The 17,632-nt window shown below is 41.3% G+C and overlaps 1 long non-coding RNA gene across 1 annotated transcript in view; it reads left to right on the plus strand.

The window, feature by feature from the left end:
• Nucleotides 1-6,635: 6,635 nt before the first annotated feature.
• The window catches only part of LOC135983989 (uncharacterized), a 29,632-nt gene continuing 18,635 nt past the window's right edge, over nucleotides 6,636-17,632 (plus strand). The window contains exons 1-2 of the long non-coding RNA XR_010601889.1: nucleotides 6,636-6,828; nucleotides 7,406-7,515. This is a non-coding gene — a long non-coding RNA (uncharacterized LOC135983989). The remainder of the gene's footprint in view (nucleotides 6,829-7,405; nucleotides 7,516-17,632) is intronic.

Here is a 17,632-nt window from a genome sequence, read left to right on the forward strand (position 1 = left end):
CCCAATTTTCAGAGTACACTCAACTCTCATTGAAGCTGAGAGGTGTTGCACATATTTTGTGCTTGAAATATAATGAAGGTACTTTTTTTATACTTAAGAACATCTAATCGAATTTTTTTAAAAAAAAGCCTTTTGTTTCCCCATGTTGGGTGAAATTCTTGCCCCACTGAAGTCAGTGGGAGTTTTACAATTGAGTGCAATGCGGTGAGGATTTTCCCAGGTTTCTCCATTTCTGATGTACTGTTCATTCTTTTCTCTGAGTATATGTACATCAGGACTCTTTAATAGATCTTTGGCAGCGTATCTGAAAGAATGATTTAGGAAATATTTATTAATTTATTTTTCCTTATACTTCAGAACCAGCTTAACTAGCAGGGTTTTTTATTATTATTATTATTTTATGTGTAAGGCATAAACAGTGAAGAAAAATCATGAATGTATTTTACAGGCCAGAGTTAGCTCTTGATCACAATAAGATAATGATATTTAAGTATATTTCTCTTCCCACTAATACTACTGAAATAGCAGACAACGGATCATATTAAGGTTATCAACAGAGACTAGGGGAACAATTCATTTCTCTATTACACTGCTGTAAAACTGGGGTAACTCCACTGAAGTAATTTGAGTTTTTCTAATTTTACACATCATTACTGAGACCAAAATTGGTCTAGTATTCTTAACAGATATAACAAATTCTTCTGTGGCCTCTATTTATTTTACACATTTTTTCCAAAATCAGTGGTGTGCTGTAAGACTCCTGAATTTTTGTGTAAGATTTCTTTCCATAAAAAACTGATGTTGGGCCCATATTTCCAATGTATCTTTTTTAAAATGTTAAACTGGTTAAGTGACACAAACATTGAAAATACTGCCTCAAGATTATGTTGATAACTTATAAGGAAAATCTTTTAGAGACAACCCCACCCCAAAACAATCAAAAGATAAAGGTACTAGTAACATGATGTTTTGTATTTCACTGGATAAAGATAGAAGAGAGAGATAGAGGTTGGCAAAATAATGCATATAAAGGCCAGATATCTGTGTCCTGAGGCCATCAGACACTTCCCTAATGGACTACAGTGCACATAAAAATAATTAATCATGCAGAGAAGGTACTGCTGGGGTTAGAACTGAGGTCTTCAGCTTTTAATGGAAATGCTCTCTGATTGAGTTAGAAGAAAAACTTCCTTAGTTCAAGCAGTGGGGTATTTGTCATACTTAACTCATAATAGTTTAGGAGTACAATAAAATATCAGACATGGTTCAGCACTTTTATTTCTTGGGGTATTAAAACTATATATAATATAAGAAAAGCAGAAGTATAAAATGAACTCCTTTGCATGGTAGTATTCTCAAATTTCAGTAGGAGGAACACTTAAGAGGCTAAACTCAGACTCTCTGGGGTCATATTTGTTCCCCCACTAAAGATACATCTCTCTGAATAATCTCTCCATTACATGCATTTTAAAAATATGATGTGTCTGCTATCGTGTTGTTTGATAGGTTGCTGAGGAACAGTAGAATCTGATCGCTTCTTTGCTTATTTTCTGTTAAGGTGCACATCTACAGTACAAAGCTTTTAAAATATAATTTTAAACAGTGGGTTAAGATCCCCTGTCAGTAACATAACGATATATATAATATAAAGATAAAGACTATAACAGGGTTCAAAAAATAACTAGATAAATTCGTGGAGGATAGGTCTATCAATGGCTATTAGCCAAGATGTGCTGGGATGCTGTCCCTAGCCTCTGTTTGCCAGAAGCTGGGAATGGACGACAGGGGATGGATCACGCAATGATTACCTGTTCTGTTCATTCTGTCTGGAGCACCTGGCATTGGCCATTGTCAGAAGACAGGATACTGGGCTAGATGGACCTTTGGTCTGTCCCAGTATGACTGTTCTTATGTTCTTATATTACACACAAAGCCTACGACTACACTGCACACAAATGGTGGTGGTGTGTAGGGTATGTATAGCTACACGCCACAGTGAAAGGCTGTGTTCTCAGTGGTATGTAGCTACACATGTCAAGGAAGGGCTGCAATCTTTTCCTGCTGCCTACTCTTTGCCGGAGCCTTTCCCTGTGGTGGGGAAAGGCTCTGGCCACTCCCTGAGGTGAAACCTTTCCCAATTGCAAAAAAATAGCAGTGTAAATGGGGGTGGCACCGCTTGGACGTGTAGAGAGCTGTGTAGGGTACATACCCACAGGGCGCAGGCATGTCTTTACCCACATAAGCAATGCCTCACCATCTACACTGGTATTTATACCCATGCTAGGGGGCGCATATACTGTATGTTCTTTACAAGCTGGCACAAAGAGTGTGCAGTGTAGACATACTGAAAGTAAGCAATGTTGAAAATACATTTTTAAGGTCACAAAGTCAAGCACTCGCAATTTCAGCAATGTTAATATTCAGGTTGCTTGTGCAATGCATTATGGTACAATCTTTAATTACATGATTACATACTATTTTCCCACGGGATCCCTGCCCCCTTCTCTCACACTGAGTGCTGGTTTTGGGAAATATCAGTGGTGTCCAAAGTGACCAACATTTTCACGTTAATTTCAGGGACATTGGAGGTGGTACTTAATTTGCTACTAAAGTCTATCTGAATAGACACAGTATAAGTTCCCTTATATTACTTTGCTACATAAAACATAGAAACAAGTATTTACCTTATTAATGGTCTTACTGAAGTACAGTGAACATAGCATTTTTGCCCCTCCACAAGTTTGCCCTCCAAATTTGAGAGAGTGGCATTGTGACCTGGTGTATTGGGGTTATGGGGCTGCTCAGGTTTGGTCTGGCCAAAAAGTGGTTAGGCCATGGCCCAACTTCCCTCACCTAGCACCCCACTTCCAGCTTGATGGCCTATGCTGATGCTCACATGTGGCTGACACTTATGATTCTGAATAATGGAGCTGAATTTTTGAATTTGGCATAAATGGATTTTTTTTGTGCAGGAGACAACATTATTAAATCAGGTGTCAGGGGAGTTTGGGTTGTAAACAGGAGTCTCCCTGACATACCGGAAGACTTGGCCAGTATGAAGTCTAAATGTTAGACTTAGGTGCCTCAGTATCTCTGTGGATCTGGACCATGGGAGAGACAGAGGTCATCACCCTGCATGAAACTGACCAGCCCTCCTTTTGGGATGGGAGTGAGAGTCTGAAGGTGCAGAGTAGGAGTGCACATGAGTAAGGCTTTAGAAAGGCTTTAAATACTGTCTCGCATGACCTACGCATAAACAAACTGGGGAATACAACCCAGATAAAGCTACTCTAAGGTGGGTGCAGAACTCATCTGAAAACAGTTCCCAGAGAGTAGTTATCAGTGGTTCACTGGAAGGGCATATCGAGTGGGGTCCCACAAGGCTCGGTTCTGGGTCCGGTTCTGTTCAATATCTTCATCAATTATTTAGATAATGACATACAGAGTACACTTATAAAGTTTGCAGATGATACCAAGCTGGGAGGGGTTGCAAGTGCTTTGGAGGATAGGATTAAAATTCAAAATGATCTGGACAAACTGGAGAAATGGTCTGAAGTAAATAGGATGAAATTCAATAAGGACAAATTCAAAGTACTCCACTTAGGAAGGAACAATCAGTTGCACACATATACAATGGGAAATAACTGCCTAGGAAGGAGTACTGCAGAAGCAGATCTGGGGGTCATAGTGGATCACAAGCTAAATATGAGTCAACAGTGTAACACTGTTGCAAAAAAAGAAAACATCATTCTCCGATGTATTAGCAGGAGACTTGTAAACAAGACATGAGAAGTAATTCTTCTGCTCTACTCTGCACTGATTAGGCCTCAACTGAAGTATTATATCCAGTTCTGGGTGCTACATTTCTGGAAAGATGCGGACAAATTGGAGAAAGTCCAGAGAAGAGCAACAAAAATGATTAAAGGTATAGAAAAGATGACTAATGAGGGAAGATTGAAAAAATTGGGTTTGTTCAGTATGGAGAAGAGAAGACTGAGAGGAGACATGATAACAGTTTTCAAGTACATAAAAGATTGTTACAAGGGGGAGGGAGAAAAATTGTTCTTCTTAACCACTGAGGATAGGGCAAGAAGGAATGGGCTTAAATAGCAGCAAGGGAGATTTAGGTTGGACATTAGAAAAAACTTCCTAACTGTCAGCGTGGTTAAGCACTGGAATAAATTGCCCAGGAGAGTTGTGGAATCTTCCTCACTGGAGATTTTAAAGAGCAGGTTAGACAAACACCTGTCAGGGATGGTCTAGAATAATAGGTAATGGAAAATCATCTTCTCTCACTGTAGACTGTGTCTACTTTATGGGGTTATGCTGGCATAGTTATGGCACCATAACTATGATTTCATAGTCCCTGGGCTGAGTCCACTGTCTATTGTGCTAACCAATATTGTGTCATTGTTTCCTTGTACTTCCCCATTCATCTTTACTGATGAGCTGTCTCTTAGAATCATAGACTCATAGAACTGGAAGGGACCTCGAGAGGTCATCTAGTCCAGTCCTCTGCACTCATGGCAGGACTAAGTATTCACAGAATCATAGAATATCAGGGTTGGAAGGGACCTCAGGAGGTCATCTAGTCCAACCCCCTGCTCAAAGAAGGACCAATCCCCAACTAAATCATCCTAGCCAGGGCTTTGTCAAGCTTGACCTTAAAAACCTCTAAGGAAGGACATTCCACCACCTCCCTAGGTAATCCATTCCAGTGCTTCACCATCCTCCTAGTGAAAAAGTTTTTCCTAATATCCAACCTAAACCTCTCCCACTGCAACTTGAGACCATTACTTCTTGTTCTGTCATCTGGTACCACTGAGAACAGTCTAGATCTGTCCTCTTTGGAACCCCCTTTCAGGTAGTTGAAAGCAGCTATCAAATCCCCCTCATTCTTCTCTTCTGCAGACTAATCTTCTCTTCTGCAGACTAATAATACTTAGTCCTGCCACGAGTGCAAGGGACTGGACCAGATGACCTCTCGAGGTCCCTCCAGTCCTATGATTTTATGATTCTATGATTCTATGAGCTGATGGTGACATATATCTATCTCTAGTATTTTCTACAGAACTTATAATAATAGTAGGCAAGGACATCCAAGGTAAATTAGATCTGCTGTGTGAGCTCGCTCTTAGATTTTGTTGCTTTTTTCTATTTCCTGATTAAAGGAGATTTTGCTTGAGGAATAATCCTCCGTCCCCCACCATCACCATGCTAGTTCTCATGGAATAGTTCTGTCAAAGAGGAGGTCCTTGCTGCATGGCCTGAAGGTGCTTTGACTCTGGATCAGTCTAGTATCCCCTAGATCCAGTTCCATAACTGAGTGCCCTCAACCAAAATGCTTTATCTTTGGCTCTGACACTTCATCCTGAGCTTTGTAAGCTAAATTGTCCCAGGGGTGTGCAGTTGTCTAAGCCAGGCATGCATGTAAGTGTGGTCACTGATGTAACTAGGTTCTGATCCACTGATTGTGCTGAAGTTTAGAACTAAGTCTTAGAACTAGCAACATAAGGATAAACAGAAGGGATTTAACAGAAAGATTAGAGCACAAGAGCAATGTGTTCATGGCAGCTCATTCTGTTGAGAAGTTGGGTAGGCACATTCTGCACAAGCTGAAGAGTCCTCATTGCTTCCACATTCAGCTGAAGATTCTGTGAATTGAAGCCATTCAGTGTGGAGATGATGAATTCCTGGTGGAAAGATGTTTTTCTGGAAAGGAGAGTACAGGGCTATATCATGCTAAAAGTGGAAGAATTTTTTTCTTTGTATTTTTCCATTGATGCTACCTGATCATCTGGACTTAGTTATGAGTCAAATGGGACACTGAGGCATCACATGTCTTTGACTAACTGGGGTTGGATTCTTTCAGTGGTGGGGGGGACAATGTGTAGGCTAACTCTTCAACATGTTTCCCCTTCTGACCAGTCTCACCTTGGTCTTGCCCAGGGTCCGACTGAGACAGCTGTTTTTCATCCAGAAGTAAACCTTTTGATGAAGTCTACTTTAATGTAGGAAAATCTCAGCAGTTTCATGGTGCTATCATAGTCCACAAATCCCATGGAATTCCAAACATGCACAATTCATGTGATGGGTATTCTTCCAGGTTAGCAGGAAGGGAGACAATGCTGTGTTCTAAACCAACCACCCCGTCTTCTGACAGATTTTAGTCTAAAGGAGGGATCCTCCTAGGGGCACAAGTGGGCTGTGGGGTTTCAGGACTGTGAGATTCCATTCAGGAGACATCAACATTGCAATTAAACACCCACAGCTGGCCTTTGTCAACTGACTTGGGCTTGTAGGGCTGTAAAATTGCAGTGTAGACATTTGGGTTTGGGCTGGGCCTTGAGCCAGGGCTCTGGGATCCTCCCCCTTTCAGCCCCACAAGCCCAAATCAGCTGACACTGGCCTACCACAGGTGTTTAATTGCAGTGTAGACATGCAAAAGGATCTGTGCCCTCCAGCCAATTTTTAATTAATTTAATTGTCTCTAAATTCACCCTTCTTCTTTGTATTTCTATTATACAGATATTCTTCTATGCTTCTATTTACCTTGACAGCGTGGTTCTTAAATGTCCTCTTCCTTGGCTTTGTCCTTACAGGTTTTCATCATCATCAGATGATGATGATAATGATGCACTGATGATCTGCATCAGAAGAAATGAGAAGATGGCTAGAGCACTAGTGGCAGTAGCTTCATTCCAAATTGGACCAGCTATAGCATAAAGAATTTTTGAAGTCTGATTCTACTTGTAAGCTGCCAGGTCAGGGGTGTCCTACCTAGTGGGTGGAACAGGACCTTGCCTGGTGGTTGTGGTGGCCATTCAGGTAAAGACAAGCAAAGATCCAGGGATCAGGCATTGGTTCAAGGGTGACTCCAAGTCAGGGTTGATGAGCCAAGCTGAAGTCAAAACTGGAGTCAGAAGCCTAAGCCACAGGGTAAGCCAGAGGGATAGTCAGAGATGTAACCAGGGGGTCAGAGCCAGGAGTCAGAAACCAGAACAGACAGGGAGGTTGTGGCTGGGATTGGAGCAAGGACAGGATGGAGCAAGGCAAGAGCAGGAAGTGGAAGTGAGAGCAGGGTAAGCATAGCTGTGGGTTAAACATTGAGCAGCTGCTGTGCTGCTGCAGGGCTGAGGTAGCAGACCACTGGCTCCCTTACTCAACCAGGAAGCACCATCATTTTGGGAGACTCATTGGGCCTAGCTGGGCTTGTTGTGTTGCCTAGTGACCAGGCTGAGAGCCAGCTGTGGCCCTACACTACTGCTGTGCAAGAGGAAAAGGGTCCTTCACCTCTCTCAGAGGTGCCACAAAGTCGTGAGCAGTGGAACTGTTCCCGTTAGCAAAGGGATACACACATATTTGGAGCTCCTAATGAAACTGCTGATATTCTTTCTTGTTTCAGGTTGGTGGCACTAATGCTGAAGAAATGTCTTGTGCAACCTAGGATTTTCGTGGACATTGTCTCTCAAAGGTGCAGGGACGACTGAAGAAACTGAATGACCCTTGAACTTGGTAGGATTTTTATGTTATCAGTATTTTTCTGATTATACTTATTTTAGGAGGACATAGAGGATCTATATAGAGTATAATTGATCCCAACAAAGTATATTCTTTTGTCTCTTGCTATCCTTTAAAAAAATAAAAACAAAATAAAACAAAACAAAAGCTTGTCTCTAAAGTTGTTTATGGGTAATATATATATATTTTTTTTTCAAAAAGTGGATGGTTCCCTAGTCCTGTTCAGAGTTTAAAAAAGGAACTGGTGTTTAGGCTAGGCAAATGAAGGAAGTTATGAAAACCCATCATGCACCATGTTAAGGGCATTTTAGCTCTGGGTCATATACATAAAAGTGATTTTGAGTTAGCATTGCTTAAAGGATATTTTTATAGTTTTAATTTTGTTTTCTACTTGCCTTTGATCCAGACTATACTGTTCTTTCTCACAAGGAGCAGTACCTTACTCTGTGTTGAGTTCTACTGATAAACTGATGGGCCTACTCACAGATGAGATACTACTTGAGATTAATGAGGGCAGAATTGGGCGCTATATTTGTAGTGCTGCCTTAAAAGCTTTAAAATAACTTTGCTTTCCCTTGTGTGTTTTTTCCTTTCCTTTTAGCAAATCCTGTTGTTGTTTTATTCCATGGTTCTTCTGGGATCAACACAGGAATGGGGTTTCTTCTTTGTTTTTCAAACATCATCGTTAGTAATAAAATAAATAATAAATAATAAATAATAATAATAATACTTAGCACTTTTATAAAGCTTTGCTGTATAAGAGATAAATACATTGTTGATTAGATTCTGCCAACCCTTTCTCATGTGAGCAAATTTTTCTTATTTCATAGATTCATAAATTCATAGATTCTAAGGTCAGAAGGGACCATTGTGATCATCTAGTCTGACCTCCTGTATAACACAGACCATAGAGCTTCTTTGCAATAATTCTGAGAGTATATTTTTACAACAAACATCCAATCTTGATTTTAAAATGGTCAGTGATGGAGAATTCACCACGACCTTTGGCAAATTGTTCGATTAACTCTATTACCTTCAGTGGGACTATTTACAAGAGTAAGGAATGCCCATATAAGGCTTTAAATGAACTGCCCCATTGCTTAAACCACTGGATAATCTATTGTCATCTGAGTATCAACATGTGGTTGGCCCTGTACAATATATCAAAGAAGACACATCTCCTTAGCTGTCAGTCTAAATCTGTCATTCACGAGATCAGTGCAATACCATGAATAAGATTTGTTAGTTAACTGGTAATTCTGCTTCTTAACAGAGATTACTACTTAGGCCATGACTATACGTACAGTGCCGCAGCGGTGCAGCTGTACTGATATAGCTGCGCTGCTGCAGCGCGTCTGGTGACGATACTCTATGCCAATGAGAGAGAGTTCTCTTGTCGGCATAAAAAATCCTACCTCCGCGAGTGGCATAAGCTGTGTGCACACAAGCACTTATGTGGGTGTAATTTGTGTCGCTCGGGGGGTGGAATATTCATACCCCAGAGCGACATAAGTTTTGCCGATGTAGTCTGTAGTGTAAACATAGCTTTAGTATAAGCAGAATTAATTTTTCCTGAGTCATGCCCAAAACCATAAACAAGTTTGAATCTCTTTTGGGGTTTGCGGAATCTGGATGATTTTTGTTAACTTTTAACTTGCATCGGAGCTTTCTCGTTTTGTGCGGGGCCAGATTCGCAATACACTGAACAAAGCTGTTCTTGGTGACATGCTATATCCAGATCAGCAGCAGAAGTATTTAAAGAGAGCATGAACTCGTGAGGTTTCCTGTTCAAAAAAATTTGGGCAAGCATCTAATTCAAAACAAACCCAATCTTCAAACATTTTGTGGGGGTTCATCCATGAGTTGTAAGGTCCCATGAAGAAAAAAGAGAGCTTGAAATTAACGAGTTAGAAAGAAAAGAAATTAGCAGAAGAAAAGAGAAGTAGGTCAGCATAACTTGGTACCTGCATGTAAAACTGAAAAACAAGCACTCCCTGGAAGTTAAAAATAGAATCTCATTATAGAATGTCAAGCTTCTTTAATTAGATAAAAGGGACATGAGATGGGACTGGCAGCAGCAGGGGCAAGGAAAATTAGGCCTTTTAGTTTTCCAATGGAAGCAGAGAAAAGAAGCACCAGGCCCACCCCACCCCAACATGGGACAGGAATCCCAGCCCACTTCCTTGGGGCAACCAGTACAAAGGCCCAAGGAAGGGTTTTCTCAGGTATGGCAGGAGAAGTTACAGGAGTGTAACTTCACAGCATTGGAGGCCTCACAAATGACAGTAATACTGCCTCAGTGCTCCCTTGTGTACATAGCATTGACTGCTGAAAGGGAAGTATGGGGAGGAGACTAGGAATTGCACTGTGGAGGGAGGAGGAAGAGGAAGAATGGGGAATAATTGGGTTTGAAGTGATTGAACTATGATAGGAAGCAATGAGGGCTTGGTTTAATGCCCATATAAATCAATCAGAGTTTTGATGGATGCAGGATAAGTCCCTGAGTGAATTCAAGGGCTGGGAAGAAGGGGAGGAAGAAAAAAGGGGATCTATGGGACAAGTCATATGCATAAAGCTAAGTTGCGCCTAAGTGTTTGCATTATCAGGGCCTTAGACTGTAAGCACTTTGGAGTCCTTATTTTATGATTGAAAAGAACCTAGTACACATTTACATCCTATCACCATGAATAATATATGCTCCTAATTTACTGAGGATATAACTGGGATTTGATTGTAGGTAAAATTGTAGTTATTTATGTTCATTACTTAGATATTTTGGATTTATAAAGCAGATGCAACAGGTCTAATCAAACAGTGAAATTCCATTGTGGTCAATGGTGTAAATCAGCGTGAAAGAGAATGAGGTCTAATGTCTGCATGTCATAGCTGTAGCACTGTGATGGACTGGTTGGATCAGCAGCAGTGACTAGAAGAAGGAACACACCAGGGTGGTTAGTGTCAAGGTGACACAATTTACTGAAAATCAGTTCACAAAGGAGAAAAAAATCTCCCATGATGAAATCCTACATATCAATACTATGGATTGATTTATACGGGACTTTTCTTTAGCAAAGCATGTTATAGAATTACTAACTATTAAAGCTGAGTGAATAATTCACAATGAGTAACTTATTCAATGAATTTAACCTCTCTGCTCAGCCTCAAAGAGATCACTATTGCCTGAAATATTCAATGAATTTTTTAGTGAACTTTGTAATGCTATGGATTGATCACAAACAGTGCTCCGTGAATATTCCTAGCCAGCTTCTCTGGGGTCTTGATTTAATAAGGTGCTTAAGCATGTTACTAAACTTAAGCACATGAGCAGTGCCACTGAAATCAGTAACTACTCAAATACATAAAGTTAGTCATGTATTTAAGTACCTTTCTGAACTGTGGCCTAAGTTAGTTGTAATTCATCATAAGTCACTTGGTATTTTCTTCCTGGATTGGATGATTATGCAAGCTCATGAGTATTCAGGCGTACTAATGCAAAGATCTTTTCCCATGATTACTCATGAATGTAGCTTGCCAATGGGACTGTTTATTCCTTAAATGGTGGTGGAAAATGGACACAAAAAATGCAAGACACATTTCTTGAGCAAATTCACTGCAAAACATGACTGATCATCTAAAGAAGTTTGGCACAGTGCACCCAGATCTACAAACTCTATCGCAATAGGGATCATTTCACTTCATTGTCACTACATTTCAGTCACCTCTGAGGGTGAAAGGAAATGGGCATTATAATACCAATAACACGCCACAAAAGATTAGGGAAGGTATTTTTCTCCTAATTAAAATGAAAGGGGAATGTAGGTTTCACTAATTTTGGGAATGGAATGAAATCTGCAATGGCACGTCAGGTTGACCTTCTCTCTCTCTTTCTCTCTCTCTCTGTACATATACACTGCAGCTGTAGGATATTCTGTTTGTTTAACTCTATTTAAACTCCCATCATCATCAGTCCTTGGCCTATTCCCTTTTTTGTTATGACTCTTTTTAACTACCTCAGAGATACTTAATATACTAGATATATGGAGAAAAATGCACTTCCACTGCAGCTCCATTTACTAGGGAGTGGGCCATTCCTTTGGAAGTACTGTACCAACTTTCCAATAAACCCTCACAGCTGCATGCTACTGCAGCAGCTAACAGAAGGGAAGAGTTAATGCATTCTGGATCTGCCCCTGAATGTGTGTGTTAGAGCTTCCCAGTGTTAATACCCTGAGCATTGCAGCAGATTAATAATTTACCTGTAAAAGCACAAGGCAGTCTTTAAACATAGCCATTTAAAAGAAGATAACAATATCTATAGATTTTTAAAGGAGAACTTAATTTAATATAAATTATAAGTCTAAAATTCTATTTGCAGATCTGTACTGAGTTTCCAATCAGAGACCAGAATATTGGAATTTAGATTTGCATGTGGGTCAGGAGGGTAATTTTGCTCGAAGATAGTAACAACTGTTAGCTGCAAAGAAAAGAGCTCAAACTCAATAACCTCAATTAAAATGGCTTACATGCAATATGAAGACCCACCTGGCAAATGGGTTGTATTAATGTAGACATAAAGTTGATCTTACTTTTTGAAGAAGTTTAAACTGTTCCAATCCAATCATAATGACCATTTAAGGGAGTAGCAGTTATGGTAATGTGTCATTCTTGCTCTACTGAAGTATGACAATCTACCTTCATAATATTTAAATAGAGAATTAGAGCATACTGAATACCTGATCACTGTGCACTTCAGATGACTAACAAATGTTATGAGTATACGTGTGCATCTCAGATGTATATTATATTGCTGTGCACAGAGTAATGTGTCTTTGGGGTCCTATTGCAAGAAAGATGTCAAGTTTCACTGAATTATCCTGTAAATATATCTTCCCCTAAATAAATTAAAAAAACCTTTCCTAATAAGTTTGATTGGAAGATACTGGTGGGGGGGAATAAAAAACTAGCAATATGCAAACTGGTTCTCAAAAAGTAAGTGCTTGTGAATGTGGAAAATGTACAGCTTTGGAATACTTTCCTTTGCTATCTGCTTTATACTTATGGAAAATTCAGAGTCCAGACATGCCCAGTCACTGTTTGGCATTCATCTAATAGACTAATGTTTCTGGCCATACAGCATCACAGCAATAAGCAACAGAGGGTCCTGTGGCACCTTTAAGACTAACAGAAGTATTGGGAGCATAAGCTTTCGTGGGCAAGAACCTCACTTCTTCAGATGCAAGTAATGGAAATTTCCAGAGGCAGGTATAAATCAGTATACTGGAAATTTCCATTACTTGCATCTGAAGAAGTGAGGTTCTTACCCACAAAAGCTTATGCTCCCAATACTTCTGTTAGTCTTAAAGGTGCCACAGGACCCTCTGTTGCTTTTTACAGATTCAGACTAACACTGCTACCCCTCTGATACACATCACAGCAATGTTTGTTATGTGGAAGAACCCCACCAAAGTACTTTCCCCAAAGAAGTAGCCTGACACAGGTAGTACTAAATGAACCAACTTTTGCCTTTTAATGTACTATATATAATACCACTTTGTACTCATACAGACCTCAATTCAGGAAAGCATGTAAGCTCATGATCAACTGTAAGCATATGCTTAAACCCATTCCCATTCAGCAAAACACTTTAGCATGTCCCACTCAACTCAATAGACACATGCTTAAAGTTAAGTAAATGCATAAATGCTTTTCTCAATCAGTGCCATAGAGGCATTCATCTATCGCCAAGGTCTCTTACCAACACTGATTAATAACGCCTCACACAACACCTGAAGCATGTGGAAATAGTATGAAACCCATTTTACAGGTAGGTAAACTGAGGCACAGATAGGTTAAAGCTAAAAATATCAAACTTGGGATCTTACAATTAGGAACTTAAATCCATGTTTAGACCTCTCCATTGGGCCCTGATTTTCAAAGGTGCTGAGCACACAGCTCCACTGGCTTCAAAGGGCTCTCTTGTGTTCCAGTTTACCTCCTCCCAAATTAACAATAGGCATAAGGAGATGTTTATAATTATAAGAATTATAATTGAAGTCAATAAAGAAGCATCTCCTTATGCCTATTGTTAATTTGGCCCAATAGATTTACACGAGTGTAACTAAGAGTACAATTTGGCCTTATATTTCCACACATTCCTTATTGTCTATTCTCCTTCCTTTCATTATTTCTGCCCCTTCTCTCTCCAGTTTCTGTGTTTCCCTTTTTATTTCATAAATGCTAAATGGATATAAAATGTTACCCTTCTGATTTGGTAGGATTTACACCCACATTGCTCTGAATTTGCATTAGTGGAAATGACTACACAAAGGTGAAGGGCAACAGAGTCAGGCCCATATCCTATACTACCTGAAAACACTATACTTATGCAGCAGAAATTACTATTACTTTCCCTACAATTAAGTTATGCAATGCTGTGCAGTGCTATGGCGTGAAAAGATCCTTGCTCATAGTGGCCTAATGCATAGAAAGAGGGACCTCAAGAAGAAACTCTTCCCAGTAGTGCGAGGACCCACACATCTGATTTCACAAGATGCACTGAAAAACCTAGAACTAGACCTGCCACCATTCTCCTCCTGCTCCTCTGGAAGGTTCTTAAAGGCCATATTAATTATTATTAATTATTATTATTTATTTATGTTACTTAACACATGTATTACTGTAGTTCCCAGTGGGGCTCTAGTCATGGACCAAGCCACATTGAGCTAGGTGTTGTAAAAACACAGAACAAAAGATGTTCCCGGCCTGAAAGAACTTATACATATAAGGAATCAACCTTCCTTCTGAATCTCTACCTTCTGAATGGACAGTGGCCAAAGCAGAGCACAGAGGTCAATGTTCACCTGTCACAGGGTAGCTGGCCCTCTGAGGACCTAGAGGCTGAGGGGACTGCCTTGCAGAAAAAGCTGGAATTACGTCAGAAAGAAAAGGAAAGGCTCCTTCAGATAAAAGATGAGATGGGCAGCAAGGTATACCATCCCACTGAAGACAAGGTCGCTGCAGCTGACAGGGTAAAAGCAGTAATCATTGCACAATGTGATGCTCTACAGGACCAAAAGGCTGACGGTAGCTTTACAAGGGCTAGAGGAAATACTATCTTATTTTCACTGAGAATTAGTCTCCATTGCTAGGAAGTAAATAGTCAAAGTATCCATGTCTTGGCTAACATTCCCTTCAAAAACTCTGTGGAAGTCATCTCCAGTGTCAGCAATACAGATATCATCAGCCTATACATACTTCTACAAGTCATTGGTTTGGTTCATCCAACAAATGATTAGCAACTGAGGATTCATCCTGCGAGTCAGGGAGAAGATTAGATGCCATCCTCTGGTTATGGAACCTGGATATCAAGCTCTGACATATGAGAGCGAGAGAGGAAGAAAAGCATGCCCAAGAGGGAGCTGAAGTAGAAAAGGAAGGGCTGAGGCTCCTCTCTCTGACCAGAGATTTGGAAACAACTGTACAAGACCTTAATCAAAGGGAAGCTAAATGAAGTTCAGCCTAAAAGTAAAGATGAACCTCTCAAGGAAGGAGAATAAAAGTGATTTTCCAATGGATAACATGACTCACAACATGATGTGGGATCAAAAGGGTCAGAAATGGGCTCTTATAAGCTCTTTACAGAAGGCCATAGGAAAAAAGATGTGATGGGTAATCATTAGAAATCCTAATGGGGAGTAAAGCTGGATGAAGGACAACCCTTACTCCGAAGAGTGTGTCTGCAAATGTATCCCGGAAGGCCGAGAAGACTAAGAAGCACCCTTATGAAAGTTTGCCAAGGGTGAGAGCACAGTGCTGTTGATTACCTCTTATGTGGTCTGAAGACTAGACTTAGGAGATGTGCACTTTGTTTTGAATTATGATGTACCAAAGACTATGGGAAAGTTCATTCACCACACAACTGACATAGGAGTTTAGGGAACATGACTTCTAGTATCATTGTATGTCACTGATGAGAATAGAAAAATGGTTAAAGGGCTTGCAGACTACCTTGAGTCAGCCAAGCAAGAAGTGCTCCCCTGGCTGGAAGAAATGATCATGAGAGGTAAATAGGCTTTCAGTTCTAGAGAAGGTGATGAACAGGGCCACTCAGGTTGAATCCATATAGTCACGGGCAGATACTGAATCTTGGCCTGGGAAGGGCAAGGTCATGGAAAAATAGGTGGGGGGAAATATGTCACAGAGTAGCTGATCCTCTTAGGGGGTCAGGCACCCAGACTACCTGTGGCAGGTTCCACTTAGGAGAATGAGCCAACATATACCCACTGTAATTACTTAATTGCCTAGGTGGCGGGGAGGCAGTTAATTAGTTAAGGAACATGAGGAACAGAGGAAGCTCCTGAGGAGACAGACTCCTCAGGAGAGCTGGTTAGAAGCTACTCCCTGGAAGAAGGTGCTTCTGGAGGGAGGCTTGCAGAGAGAGGAGCAGTCCCAGAGAGAAAGACATCCTAGGGAAGTGATAGAAACAGGTCAGGAGAATGAACTGGGTGTGGGACATTCTGGGGAGCCACTAGGGATTTACTCAGCAAAGAACAATTAACTGTCAGGGGGGAAAGTGCCAGCAGAACATTTTGCAGAAGTGGAGGGGCTTCCGGCAGAGTAGGTGACTGAAGGTTTCGCTTATGTTTTGTTTGCCCTTTTCAGTTAAATAAATGAGACCTTCCAACAGGGTGCTCTTAAGTACTGGAAAGGCCTGCTTGGACTTATTTATACTTTGGATGAAGGGAAATTGAGGCAGGGCTCACCTGTGGCATCATGCCTGACTGCAGTGGGGTGCAGTGGGGTGCAGTGGGGTGACTTCCATGCTGTAACACCATGGTAAGTGCCTAGCTTGACACTGCACTCAGTTTGACATGAGACGTGAAAGGAATTTGGTCAGGCAGTGGCTCACTGCATTCATGTCTTGGGGCATTATTTGACCTCTTTTTTTCTAATTCTTGAAGATGGCAACACATGAGGTAGTCCACTTGTATGATTGTAGATTCTAAACTCTTCAGGAGACTATCTCTTAGGGTATGTCTACACGACGAAATTAGGTCGAATTTATAGAAGCCGGTTTTATAGATATCGGTTTTATACAGTCGATTGTGTGTGTCCCCACATAAAATGCTCTAAGTGCATGAAGCCGGTGGGCCGCGTCCACAGTACCGAGGCTAGCGTCGACTTCCGGAGCATTGCACTGTGGGTAGCTATCCCACAGTTTCCGCAGTCTCCGCCGCCCATTGGAATTCTGGGTTGAGATCCCAATGCCTGATGATGCAAAACAGTGTCACGGGGGGTTCTGGGTACATGCCATCAGGCCCCCCCCCCCATCAGAGCAACGGCAGAAAATCGATTTGTGCACCTTTTTACCTGGGTTACCTGTGCAGACAACGTACCATGGCAAGCATGGAGCCCGCTCAGCTCAGCTCAGCTCACCATCACCATATGTCATCTGGGCGCCGGCAGACGTGGTACTGCATTGCTACACAGCAGCAGCTAATTGCTTTTTGGCAGTAGACGGTGCAGTATGACTGGTAGCCTTCATCGGCTATCTGGGTGCTGGCAGATGTGGGGCTGCATTGCTACACAGCAGCTGCCCCTTGCCTTTTGGCAGTAGATGGTGTATTATGATTGGTATCCATCGTCGTCGTATTCCAGTTCTTTCATAGGCACCTGGGCAGACATGCTTTGTCTCCTGGAGACTCAGTCCTGCCGGCAGTCCTATTGAATCATCTTGACAATGATGGCTAGCAATCGTAATACAGTATCTTCTGCCAAGCACCCAGAAGATGCCGAGGGCTATCAGTCATGCTGCACCGTCTGCTGCCAGCTTAAGATCTATTTTTTACATGTATTCATTTGCTTCCCCCTCCCTCCGTGAAATCAATGGCCTGCTAAACCCAGGGTTTTGAGTTCAATCTTTGGGGGGGGCCATTCTGTGTGACAGTTGTTTGTGTTTCTCCCTGATGCACAGCCACCTTTGTTGATTTTAATTCCCTGTACCTGTACGCCATGTCGTCAGTCGCCCCTCCCTCCCTCCGTCAGTTTTGCGCCTTTTTTCAGACCAGATGCCATAGCAATGGGATCATGGAGCCCGCTCAGATCACCGCGG

This window comes from Chrysemys picta, chromosome 1 (genome assembly GCF_011386835.1).
Source record: "Chrysemys picta bellii isolate R12L10 chromosome 1, ASM1138683v2, whole genome shotgun sequence".
NCBI lineage: Eukaryota > Metazoa > Chordata > Testudines > Emydidae > Chrysemys > Chrysemys picta.